We start from the raw sequence: 14,313 nt of genomic DNA, 5'->3' as shown, positions 1-14,313 counted from the left end.
GCAAATAATAAAAGGTGAGAAATAACCGAAAAAGAAGAAAAAGAGGTGAGGCCCTAGGGCTCAACTGAAAATAAAAGAAATCGTAATAAGTAGAAAAAAGGAAAAGTCAAAGGAGCTGCTCCAACAAGGAATCGAATTTGCATTCATGAGGCCAAAGAAAGCCTTCAAAGGGAAGGCTGAACCAATGGCACTCGCTTCCGCTTTGTGACTTTTGGGTGCTACTCTATCCATTTATACTTTCTTCACAAAGATATTATTTACATAGTAAAAATTTTAACAAAGCAAGCGGGTGCCATGGTACCCCTACCTCATAAGATAGATCCGTCCCTGCTGTTGCCTGTGGTGGCCTGGCTTGATTAAGAAAATCCACTGGAACCGTAGCAAAAGCGAGTCATCTTAGACAATTATTATTATTTATGAATCCGAACCTGGATGATTTATGCATGATCAAGATAAGCTTGGATAGGCCGGTGGTAGCAGCGTCCTTCGGGGCAGTTCAAAGATAATTGATTTCTTAAAATAATGTAATTTTTTTTTCTGATCAGTTTTGGATAAAACTAATATAAGAAAATACCATGAAAATTGGTTAAAAGGCTGATTCAAAACTATTTCAAGCCATTGTTCAAAATTGATTTACCATTCCCAAATGCACAGAAAACGATCAAAAAAATAATATACAGTTCTAGATTCATACAGAAAAAATAGAATAATTCTATTTTTATCTGACCAGAAAATCAATATATGGCTCTAAAATCAATGATGAAGCATGTAGAAAAGTGAACTTAGACCAAAACAATTGCCTAAAATCATATTGAGAACTTACATGTTCTGTGTGTTGCAAAAATTGAAATGAGCCCGGATTGGAGTCTCTGGTCGATGACAATTGTCACATTCTATTGGAACAACCTTCCAGGTAACAATCTAAACCATAATGCTTTAGCGGTAGTGAGAGAGAGTGTGGGATGAGAGTTCCATCTCTTGTATATTTTAATCAGTTATTTATTTTAATGTGCTTTTAAAGCACCCCTTACGGTGAATTCTATTTCTACACTTTGTTAAAAGCATAATGAACAAGCAAATAATTACATCCTTGTTTTTTTTTTTTTTTTTTTAAAAATTAAGACGGTTGAATTTGAATATATATCTAAATATCAATATGTGTATTAAGATTAAGACATCTGAATCTTAATACATATATGATTATTAAGATGTGTATTAAGATCTGAATACTAAAAGATTGAGACTGTTTATTTTTTAACATCTGAATAAAATTTATCTTTATTTAAAAAATTAATAAACGTAAAATTCAAATAAAATACAAATTAATCTAATATTCTGACTATATATATATATATATATATATATATATATATATATATATATATATATATGGTTGGTGGCGGTGGGTGGTTAACAGAGGTGCTTGTTAGTGCCAACCAAAGACGGTGGTTGGTGGTGGTTTTGGTTGACGGTGGTGGTTATGGGTAATAGCTAGTGGTAATTGGCAGCGATGACAATTATGGTTGATAATGGTAGGCGGTGGCACCAGTTAATAATGAATGTAGTTGATAGCATCTTAATAAAATTAAGTCTTTGTTATAAATCTTAATTATACAGACATATTCAAATCCATTAAATGATTGTGAAGTAAAAAAAAATTAAACACACTTAATGAATAAGATCTGAATGATTAAGATTCAGACTTCCATTAAGTGCAACCAAGTGAGGCAATTATTCTTACATTTACATAAAAGCAGGGGCGGATTTACCTTAGGCCAAATAGTGTCACGTGACATCGTTTCGCTAGAATATTTTACTAGAATACACATAAATAATTTGATTTTTTTTTTGCTATAAATGTGATATGACGACACCACTTGGTAAATTCGGACTACTTGGTCCACTCTTTATGGCGATGCAATTCTTGAGTTTGAATTTGCTTTTCGACTCCCATCCAATACATTTTTTTTTCTTCTTTTAAGCTTACAGGGTGGTTGGCAAATTTCGAACTCATGACCTTCATTAGACATCAAAACAACTAGACCACTCGGCCAGAGCTTCTAGGCATGAGTTATATTCCCTTAGCATACTATAAAATGATTGATATGATTCAAATTCTTTCTTTTTTTTGCGAAATCATTTCAAATTTATTTGTTTACTCTTTTAAAACGTGACATCAATTATAAGAAATTCTGCATATGCCACTGTATGAAAAGTGTTTGTTAAGAGTTCTTTTTACTTAGTCAAAGTCGCTATTATAAGATAAGTGATAGATTTAGAAGACTTTTTACTTTTAAAAATCACATTCGCCTTTGTGATGACTTGATAGGCCATTTATAGATTTAACCTTCAATTCTATGTTTTGAAACCCCGAATAGCTCTGTTTAAACCTTTCTCAATTTGCATGCGCAGTCTGTGTCGTTTTCCAGTATCGCGAACAAAACAACAGGGTCGCAATGGGCATCCGGTGCCTTACTCAATCGAGTACCAACGTAACATATCTTTCTTAACATACCATCATGGGTAAGTAGGCCAGAAGGGCCGTCATGAGATAACCAGAATAAAATATAAGGGAATACTCGACATAGGACGACTCGACAAGGTATACAATCTCATACGTGTGACATACGGGCCTATAGGACCGAAATGATCATTTGTACACTCAAAACATAGGCCGACAAGGCCATACAATCATCCATATATATGCTATATGTCTACAAGCCTCTAAGAGTACATAAACGTCATAAAGGCCAGGACAGGATCCCGCCATACCAATCTATACATGTCCAAAGCATACTGACTAAATAGACAACTCTGAAGCAAGTGGAGTGCACCAATACCTTCCACTGAGCTGATAGCCTATTAGGAGGACTGCCAACATGTCTATCGAGACCTGCGGGTATGAAACGTAGTGTCCTCAAGCAAAAAGGATGTCAGTACAAATAAAATACCGAGTATGTAAGGCATGAAAAACAGTATATAAAAGACAAAAAAGAAACATGGAGTAAAGATCTCAACTTGTAAATATGAATAGCTTTGTGAATGATGAAACATATATAATATCATGCATATGCGTATAAATGTCTTATCATGCATAGGTATATGCGTACATAACGTCATCAAGCCCCGGAGGGCATCCCATCATATCATCTCGGCTTCTGTGAGCGAAATCATCAACGCATACTAGCTGATCAGATGGTGATGCGTATATAACTCCATAATCTTTTTCCATGCCCCATATACTTATAGCATATGTGTATATAACGTCATCTGGTCATGGTTCAATGTACATGTATAAATGAATGCAGTGCATAAGAAGTAAGTCAATAAGATCTCTCGGGATAACATAAGATCAATATGCCTTCGGTTAATATTATGAAATAAATTTTATCAACTTACGTATTTTATGAGACCCATGAACACACGATATAATAATAGGACACATGAGGAATAAAGAGCATAGGCACCCCTAGTACTTCTAAGAATAGAGTCATTTGTGAAAGTTGTGTGTTTGCTCGTTTCGTTTGTATCATATGGATCATGCCAAAAGGAAAGAAGGTATAGCCTTAACATACCTTAACTCCATTGAGTCCTTAATACCTTCCAAGAAATTCATCAAACAATTCAACTCAATCTAGCATAAGGAGATTCAAAATCGGTGCTTAGTAAAGGCCAGTCACTCAGCACTCGGCACTTGGCACTCGCACTCAGTAGGTACCTGCGCTCACTGGGGGTGTGTACAGATTCCGGAGGGGCTCCTTCAGCCCAAGTGCTATAATCTGCAGGGATAACTCACGTGCTATAATAATAAAGTATGCTCCAGGCGGGCAGCACCGATCCACACTCATCCTCACAAATCAGACCCTCGGCCTCACTCAGTCATAAACTTCTCAAGCCACTCGGGCATTTCAGTAAAACAGGGCATTCAACCCAAAATATTTATATGCATCAAAATAGAGTCATAAACTGAGTTATAGATTTTCAATCGAAGACAATGAGAGGATAGTAAGAAAAAGCCCCTAAGGGTCCAAACATGGCATTCAACCCAATTTACAGAAACCTTTTCTAAAACATATAAGTATCATATAGTTTCAACAAAATATGCAACTTTACAGTTGCTACGGGACGGACCAAGTCACAAATCCCCAACGGTGCACGCCCACACGCCCGTCACCTAGCATGTGCGTCACCTCAAAATAGTAGAATGATACAAAATCCGGGGGTTCGTACCCTCAAGACTAGATTTACAGTCGTTACTTACCTCGAACCGATCAAATCTCTACCCCGCAATGCTCTTGCCTCTGGACTCAGCCTCCAAATGCTCCAAATCTATTCACAATCAGTACAATACCATCAATATACGCTAATGGAATAAATTTCACAAGAAAAACTTCAAAATTAGACCAAAACCCGAAATTGGCTCAAACCCGGCCCACGTCTCGAAATCCGCCAAAATTTACAAAACTAGAAAGCTTATTCACCATATATCGGATTTTGAGACGTGGGCCGGATTTCAAATCCTTAAATTACTCTCCAAATATTTCAAGCCCTAACCATTCATTTTCACTAATTACAATGATTAAACAATGGAAAAATCACCATATATACGAGTATTAGGCTCAAGTAACTTTCCTCAATGAAAACCCCCTTGATTCCCTCTTCAAAACTCTCCAAAAAGCTCCAAATCCGAATAGAAATCGTGAAGAATGCCCAAAATGTCACGAAGTGTGCAATATGTACCTCTGCCCAGGCTTCTCGCACCTGCGGCCATTTTCTCACACCCGCGCGACCGCACCTGCGGTCCAAGAAGCCGCACCTTATCAACTCACTTATGCGCCCAGACTCTGCATCTGCGGCAAACCCATCGCACCTGCGAAGGCACATCTGCGCGTTTCCTCCGTTTCTGCGAAGCCTGCCCAACATTGCCCTTTCCGCATCTGTGCCCCAGGTTTTGCACCTGCGGGCTAGCAGATGCGACCTCCGACTCGCACCTACGCAACATGCCTAGCCCAGCATCGCCCGCACCTGCGCACTCCCCACATGCACCAGTGGCCTCGCACCTGCGACTCTTCCTTCCGCAGGTGCGGAAATAGCAGAAGCAGCAGCTCCAGCTGCAAATTCCAACTTTGACAAATCCGCTAACCACCCGGAATCACCCCGAGGCCCTCAGAATCTCAACCAAAAATACCAACAAGTCATATATCAACATACCAACCTAGTCTAACCTTCGAATCACTCAAAACAACATCCAAACACCAAATAACCCTCCGATTCAAGCCTAAGAACTTCTAAATTTCCAAATTCGGCAACCGATGCCGAAACTAACCAAACCACGTCTGAATGACCTCAAATTTTGCACACACGTCACAAATGACACTACAAACCTACTCCAACTTCCGGATTTCCATTCCGACCCCGATATCAAATTTTCCATTGCCGACTGAAATCGCCAAAATTTCCAATTTTGCCAATTCAAGCCTAATTCTACCACAGACCTCCAAATCACATTCCGGACGCACTCCTAAGTCCAAAATCACCTAACTGAGCTAACGGAACCATCAGAATTAAAATTCGAGATCGTTTACACATAGGTCAACATCCGGTTGACTTTTTCTACTTAAGGTCCTAAATAAGAGACTAAGTGTCTCATTCCACTCTGAAACCACTCCAGGCCCGAACCAAATAACCCGGTATATCATAATATAGCTTAAGATCATAAAGGAAATAGAAATGGGAGAAACGGGACTATAACTCCCGAAACGACCGGCCGGGTCATTACATCCTCCCCTACTTAAACATACGTTCGTCCTCGAAAGTGCCGAGAATTGTTCCAAAAGCCAAGAAATGGTTGTATAACTTTCTCATGCATATATCCCGGGGTGATCCTACGTCACTCTATCCCATACAGGTCCGATAGCACAGCATAACTAAAATTCCTCAATTCAACCTAGCCCACAAGCCTTCGAATCAAATTTCCGACATCCGAAATTTCTTATAAGATCAAAAGTTCGCATCTAACATACCGTATAAGTCTGAACAAGCTGTACCAAAAGCCGTACCTATAACTCAAATACTCAAATTCAAATACCGCATAGCTCGAATGCTCAAAACAATGATTTCAAATCACAGTATCGATTCAAATCAACCCAGTACTAGTAATAAATATCATATCAGACAAAACCTCGTTCTAAAACCTTCGTACACTGCCGATAATGAAAGAAACATACCGAATTCATAACCATTCATTAGACCAACAGGTCATGGAGCTCCCGTTCCTTCTACAAGAACTATAGCCAATTTCAAAGCCGACTTCTGATATTTTCCTCCCAATTATACCACAATCAAATCTGATAACATCCATTCTAGGCCCAATGACCTCATCAATACAATCTAAAGCCACAACCCGTGCAATCCGTGCACCAGATAGCAATATTCCAAATGTACCCAATCGTAATAATGACCCAAATAGGAGAACCGTTCCGCAAGCTCGACGAGTACCACCCCGACGCAATGCTAAGAACCCATCACACACCGCAGAACCATAACACACGAATCTTACACGAGGGATCATATTTCCACATAACTCTGCTGCAATACACAACCCTATCCAAATACTGGTCCACATGAAACACCTCAAGCCAACCTGCTAAAATCAATAATCATGCGCAATTCGTCATCAAGTACCCAAAGTGCATTACCATAACCACGGAGAAGCAAACGACACCATGCCACATAAAACCCAAAAGAACATAACCAATACGTCATCAACCAAGCAATAACCAATACTATTCTCGCTCAAATTCCGCTATAAGGCCACAATAGAACCGCACCATATGTGTATATAACCACGAATCACAACTCCTCGTAGCATAGAAGAGTAACTCACAGATCATTTCAGAACACGAATAAACTTCACATCAACCGAATGGCACATCCTTCAACAATAGCAGTATGGAGCCAATCAATCCGGATCGGTGTAGAATACACATCCTAATTGGGCCTACCAATAGGCCCCCAAATCAACTATGGTCAGCCACCAATAGATAAACAACCTCCAAAAGTCCACAATGACGGAATCATAATACCTTCTATCATTTGGCTAGCTCCGGCCACAACTTCACAGTCCACAACCATGAAACAATCTGCTCCTAAGAACTCCCAATCCCCAATTCCATAGAACACATGAATCACCATATTTGATTCCACCTCCACTGCCCGAATGCCTAACACCTCTCTCATACACAATCATCCCACGAGAAATACTTAAAATTCTTCAGTGCCACCTCGCAATAATTTGAATATCAACAGTCGATCAACCAGGAGAGTGCCACAATACTAGTGAAGTACCCATAAATCAAAACACACTGCCCCTTCTGAAATATACAATCTCAACAAGATATACCAGATAGTAATAGCATTTACCTAGTCATCGAAAACCGTTCATGCTGCCTAAGAATTTATGTTCTTTCCTTTAAAACTGAATTGTGACCTTGTACATGTAAATTCTATTCCCGTACAACACACCACATCTATTATTCCATCGTGTGACAAGCATAAGAATTCCATTATCAACTCTGAGTTACTAGCAAATTGCATACCTTATTAGTCAGAAACCTCTTTCTTGCTTCTTTCTAGGAGGAAATTATAACACACAACACGTTCCGTACATCGGTAGAAAATATTCGGTTCAAACCATGGTAGAACCCATCCTGAACCCTTTGAAATCCATTCGCACATAACCAAGCTATCTGAACTGAATTCCTCTAACTCCACCAAGCTACACAGGTTGCCAAATTTGAGAGAATTGCCACGAAACACCTGTAGATACTAGCCACATCATAAGTACCCAAAGAACCGATCATACCCATTACTGTGCTAACCCAACCTACTACCAAGCTGTCCTATTTCTCCAAGTTCTTTCTAAATGGTCTTCAAATAGCTACTTTTTCCTTGTTAGAACACTACTATCCTTAACTAAAACTTACCCCACACACTCTAGCATAGAATCACGCCGCCCTAAGGCTTATAAGCCGCCGAATTCCCTTTTTATGTATTCCAAAGGTTCCACAACCAATAATACTTACTCCGAAGACACTTTATGTGAACCTAAAACTGTTTCCTTCACCTTCTTAATACTGAAATGCATAATTCACAATGATATAAGATGCCATGAGTCTCAACACCATTCAATGCAACTCCCAGTTTTCTAATCATTTTTATAAATCTTGAATCCATTAGAACCATTCTCAAGAGTCATCCACTCTACTTAATTCTCGAATTAACCGACCAAACAGACCGAAACGACCTATGCCCCATTAGCACACCAACATCCAATAGAATAAAGAGTAACCCACACTCCAACGCAATCGAGCAAATTCTCGCTCCATGTACACTACATTCTCTGTGAGTAACCACTCAATTATTTTATGATCATCCTATAACCATAAAGTGTAATACAACTTATGTCTAGAAATTCCTTTACCCGAGTCATCGTCGATCTAGACCTCTGCAAGTCATAACTAATTTACCGGTATACCCCGAACCGAAGCTAATACGACCCATAACCGTGCAATCAACTCGTTGATAGCAGACTCCCCCACTTAGACTTAAGCTGCAATTATATAAAATTAGAACCCGTAAGGATTTCTCCTTCTCAATTACCAAGGTCTCGCACCGTTAACCTGCCAGACTTCTCGAAGTCTTTTATTAAGCCTTTCATGAACATTCTAAATCTCCAGCCAAAATCACATACGCGACCTCCTACCGGGTAGCAAGTAATATTCCTCGCAAAAACTTCATCAACATCACGCCACCGCTAGCTGCACACAGGAGATAACCCACATGTGGAATTCCTTACCGACATCTTCCAATGACACTACACTGAGTGCAACGACCACTAAATCCGTAAATTCTCATGAGTTCATGCTCGCCCACCATTTGTATAAGTCTGCAACTTCCCTATTGACATCAACTCTACGTCAACAATACCTTCCGAACTCAAGTCATATTGCACCAGACACGATAATCAAATCTTCATGCCTCTATTCATTTCAAACACACTCCTTTCTGCTATATTCAATTTTCCTTTGTACACTAACCATCATTCCAAATAGAGTCTGCAGGCCGATTCACATAATAACACGATTCCAAACCATTCTACACTTTCTCAAGGCGCACGACTATCCTATTAGTGAATTCATATGCTAACTGCCACTCTTACTTCGGTTAAATCATCTCCTTTAACAAACTTCTCAACCTCTACTTCTCCTACTTGACTTGCTAGTACTTCAACCACCGCGAAACACTTCCCGTCATGTCTTCCCTCATACTTTGCTACCCAACTGCTGCATCAAATCGAAATGTATCTCTGTCGCACCTGAACCAATAAAATGTTACCGACTCTAAGTCTCTTCGAAGATCATCTTTCTCGATCCATCAACATCAAAAATACCCATTCGCAACCATAATTACTACACAATCACTTACTCTTCTTGAGTCCAAACTCATTGACAAGACATGAGAATTTAATTTTCCTCAAAATTTAAAGTGAAAGATCCTTAAAAAAATTCACATTTGAAACTGTATGTCACATCAAAACGAAAATCAAGTGCCCAATGGCCTTCCTTTACATTTCAAGGAAACACTTCTCGTCACATTCAAATCGTCTTAACACATCCCGCAGTTACATCATACTTAACACAAAGCCATTCCACCGCTCATCGAGCCACGAATTCCACTCGTAGGGGCATTATCGGACATATGAGTCCAAATGTACAGGTTACAACTGAAGCTACCGAGCCAAAACTACGGTTTAAACCTAGCCTCAAGTCCTCCAGACTAGCCCATCACCAAAACACATAATACACATCTCGAACCTTGTTCATAAAATCACAAGCCAGCGATGCATAACTGATACCGAGCGCTCATGTGCGCATACGAATGCGTGGAAGAAATTCAAAAGAGTTATGTTTCAAGCTGAATCAATTTCGCACGATAGAATCCAAGAAAGTGAAATTTTCCTAAGGGTTCTGCAGCCTCTCGAAGATAAGTACAGAAGTCTCTATACCTATCCACAAGACTCTACTAAACCCGTTCATGACTCATGAGACCTATGTAACCTAGGCTCTGATACTAATCTGTCACGACCCAGACTAACCCCTGTCGTGATAGCGCCTATCGTGGAACTAGGCAAGCCGACTCATTTCCAAAAAAAACCGATATTTTTATTTTAAAGATAATTTCAATGTTATTTAACATAAAAATCTTCATAAAGGAGTTCCCAATCAAAAATAAAAGTGCGGAAGGAAAAGCCCGATATCGGGGTGTCACTAGTCATGAGTATCTACTACAATCTGTCTAACAATATCAAGGCTAAATCAGCATGGAAAATAGCTAAATACAACTAGAGGAAGACAAGAAGGAGAAGAGCAGGGGCTGTGATCGCCAAACAACTACTGTGCTATCTCCAAGAAAATCTGCAACAAGAACAATCAATAACCACTACTGTGTCCAGCTAAATCTGCACACAAGGTGCATGGAGTAACGTGAGTACGCCAACTCAGTAAGTAACAACAATAAATAAAGACTGAGCAGTAGTAACGAGAAATAAAGCATATAGCGTTCATATCATGAAATCTCAGTAAAGTACAACATGCTTTAAAAATCAGTGTTTGAATCAAATCATCTCGTTTAAACCCGATTCTAGTAAAAATCATTTAAAGATATTTTTTCCAACAAATTTTCATACAAAGGCTCAATGCAAAGGTGAGAATAAATGATGAAATCACAAACAGCCCCTCGGGCAAACCTCACAGTCAATCGTGCTACTCGGGCATACCTCACAATCACTCTTACCACTCGGGCATACCTCACAATCACTCTTGCCACTCGGGCATACCTCACAATCACTCATGTCTCCTAGTCACTCAGCACTCGGCACTCGCACTCAGTAGGTACCTGCGCTCACTGGGGGTGTGCACAGACTCTGGAGAGGCTCCTTCAGCACAAGCACTATAATCTGCACGGACAACTCACGTGCTATAATAATAAAGTATATTGCAGGAGGGCAGCTCCGATCCACACTCATCCTCACAAATAAGGCCCTCAGCCTCACTCAGTCATAAACCTCTCAAGCCACTCGGGCATTTCAGTAAAACAGGGTATTCGACCCAAACTATTTATATGCATCAAAATAGAGTCATAAACTGAGTTATAGATTTTTAATCGAAGACAATGAGAGGATAGTAAGAAAAAGCCCCTAAGGTTCCAAACAGCACTGGCGCAAGGCCCAAACATGGCATTCAACCCAATTTACAGAAACCTTTTCTAAAACATATATGTATCATATAGTTTCAACAAAATATGCAACTTTACAGTTGCTACGGGACGGACCAAGTCACAAATCCCCAACGGTGCACGCCCACACCCCCGTCACCTAGCATGTGTGTCACCTCAAAATAGTAGAATGATACAAAATCCGGGGGTTCGTACCCTCAAGACTAGATTTACAATCGTTACTTACCTCGAACCGGTCAAATCTCTACCCTGCAATGTACTTGCCTCTGGACTCATCCTCCAAATGCTCCAAATCTATTCACAATCAGTACAATATCCTCAATATACGCTAATGGAATGAATTCCACAAGAAAAACTTTAAAATTAGACCAAAATCCGAAATTGGCTCAAACCCGGCCCACGTCTCGAAATCCGACAAAATTTATAAAACTAGAAAGCTCATTCACCATATATCGGATTTCGAGACGTGGGCCGGATTTCAATTCCTTAAATTACTCTCCAAATATTCCAAGCTCTAACCATTCATTTTCACTAATTACAATGATTAAACAATAGAAAAATCACCATATATACGAGTATTAGGCTCAAGTAACTTTCCTCAATGAAAACCCCCTTGATTCCCTCTTCAAAACTCTCCAAAAAGCTCCAAATCCAAATAGAAATCGTGAAGAATGCCCAAAATTTCACGAAGTGTGCAATATGTACACTCTGCCCAGACTTCTCGCACCTGCGGCCATTTTTTTGCACCCGCGCGACCGCACTTGCTGTCCAAGGAGCCGCAACTGCGCAACTCACTTATGCGCCCAGACTCCGCATCTGCGGCAAACCCGTCGCACCTGCGAAGGCACATCTGCCTGTTTCCTCCGCTTCTGCGAAGCCTGCCCAGCATTGCCAAGGCCCTCGGGACCTAAACCAAAAATACCAACAAGTCATATATCAACATACCAACTTAGTCGAACCTTCGAATCACTCAAAACAATATCCAAACACCAAATTACACTCGGATTCAAGCCTAAGAACTTTTAAATTTCCAAATTTGGCAACCGATGCCGAAACCAACCAAACCACGTCTGAATGACCTCAAATTTTGCACACACATAACAAATGACACTACGAACCTACTCCAACTTCCGGATTTCTATTCCGACCCCGATATCAAATTTTTCATTGCCGACCGAAATCGCCAAAATTTTCAATTTCGCCAATTCTACCACAGACCTCCAAATCACATTCCGGATGCAGTCCTAAGTCCAAAATTACCTAACTGAGCTAACGAAACCATCAGAATTAAAATCCGAGATCGTTTATACATAGGTCAACATCCGGTTGACTTTTCCAATTTAAGGTTATAAATAAGAGACTAAGTGTCTCACTCCATTCCGAAATCACTCCGGGTCCGAATCAACTAACCCGGTATATCATAATATAGCTTAAGAGCATAAAGAAAATAGAAATGGGGCAAACAGAGCTATAACTCCCGAAACGACCGAACGTATAGTGGTCTCACAATAAAATCGTTATTTGTACACCACTTGCTATTATTGCTAACAGTGTCATGCCTCTTGATATGATATTTGTATGTAATGTATGACATAGAAATATTATTTTGATTCCGCCGGAGACATCTACAAAGAATAATTCCATTATACCAGAGTCGACTCTTTGTAATATAGTCTTGAAAACTTGTTCTTGTTTAGAATTTAGCTTTGATTGTGCTTCCTCAAACACCTGTATAGCATTTTGATTCTTAATAATATACTAACCTTTTTACTTTGTGTTCTAGCGCTCTTTTTATGGAAACAATTTATGTACCCTGAGATTTATTTTTAACTTGAAAAAGAATTTTACTCATATGATGAATTTAAAAAATAATTGAATTGGATTCTCTTGCTAAATAATTAATTAAAAGATTTAATTAATTGGTTTTAATATAAAACATAATTTATTCTATGTTGATGCAGATCTTAATATTAGTTCAACTCTTATTTTGAATATTTAATCTTAATTATATTATTATTCACCATAAATTTTATTTCCCAAGAGTAAAAGATTGATGACATTTCACTTTTAGATTTTTATGTTTGTAAAATCATTAGTGGTATTGACTCTTAAGACCTTTTTTTTTCTCTTTCTCATAAATTTATATTCTTAAATATTTTCTTAGTTGTTGTTTAATAATTGGGTATTTTACACAAAAAATTCACAAAAAATATTATTTGAGTAGGAAAATAGTTCAAATATAATATAAAAATATATTATCGTGGTGGTATTTTTTTCTCTCAAATTTAACTCTTTATGCATTCTATTTAATATTACTTTTACTTTTTCTTCGTATTGGACATTATGTTGTGGTAATGTATTGCCAGTATGAAGGATTTTTATGATAATAATTTTATTAAACCTTCATACATATTTTAAATAAGAATTTAATAGACAAAATGCTATTAATTTTAAAATTTTATATATTATAAATTAGCATAGAAGATATTGTAGTCCAAAAAATAGATTATTGCAGTTATGTCCTTTCCCTATGAGTTCTTCCGTTTAATATTTTAGGAAATTTTTGATATATTAATATTGTATCTATGCATTTATAATAATATATGCTCTTATTTTTCTAAATGGATTTGGACAATATAATACATTCTCAAATTAAATTAGTAATAGAACATTATAATACGTTTTCAAATTAAATTGGTAAAAGGATTTTTTAATAAGTATATCCTAAAAATAATATGATTACATGACTAAATATATTTACTTGTTCAATTTTATATGGATTAGACAAACCGAAAATAATTATACTAATATGATTCATAAAGGTAATCATATAGGAATCCCTAACGTGTAATATTATGTCCTAAAACTAATAGGATTATAAAGTTAATATCTAGAATTTCGGTTATGTCCTTTTATTATGAGTTATTATGCTTAAAATTATAAGGTTATTTTTGTAAACCGATATTGTATTCATGCTTTTATAATAATGTAGAAGATAGATATAGATTACTTCAACAC

General features: G+C 38.1%; 1 long non-coding RNA gene across 1 annotated transcript; it reads right to left on the bottom strand.

Moving 5' to 3' along the window:
• Positions 1-65: 65 nt before the first annotated feature.
• LOC138891608 (uncharacterized) lies at positions 66-1,102 on the bottom strand. The gene is made up of 2 exons (XR_011407981.1): positions 824-1,102; positions 66-428 (listed from the first exon to the last, which is right to left on the bottom strand). It is a non-coding gene; the product is annotated as an uncharacterized lncRNA (long non-coding RNA).
• Positions 1,103-14,313: the final 13,211 nt, after the last annotated feature.

This window comes from Nicotiana tomentosiformis, chromosome 5 (genome assembly GCF_000390325.3).
Source record: "Nicotiana tomentosiformis chromosome 5, ASM39032v3, whole genome shotgun sequence".
Lineage (NCBI taxonomy): Eukaryota > Viridiplantae > Streptophyta > Magnoliopsida > Solanales > Solanaceae > Nicotiana > Nicotiana tomentosiformis.
Note: the sequence above shows the minus strand (reverse complement) of the source record. Positions and strands in the feature narration are given on the sequence as shown.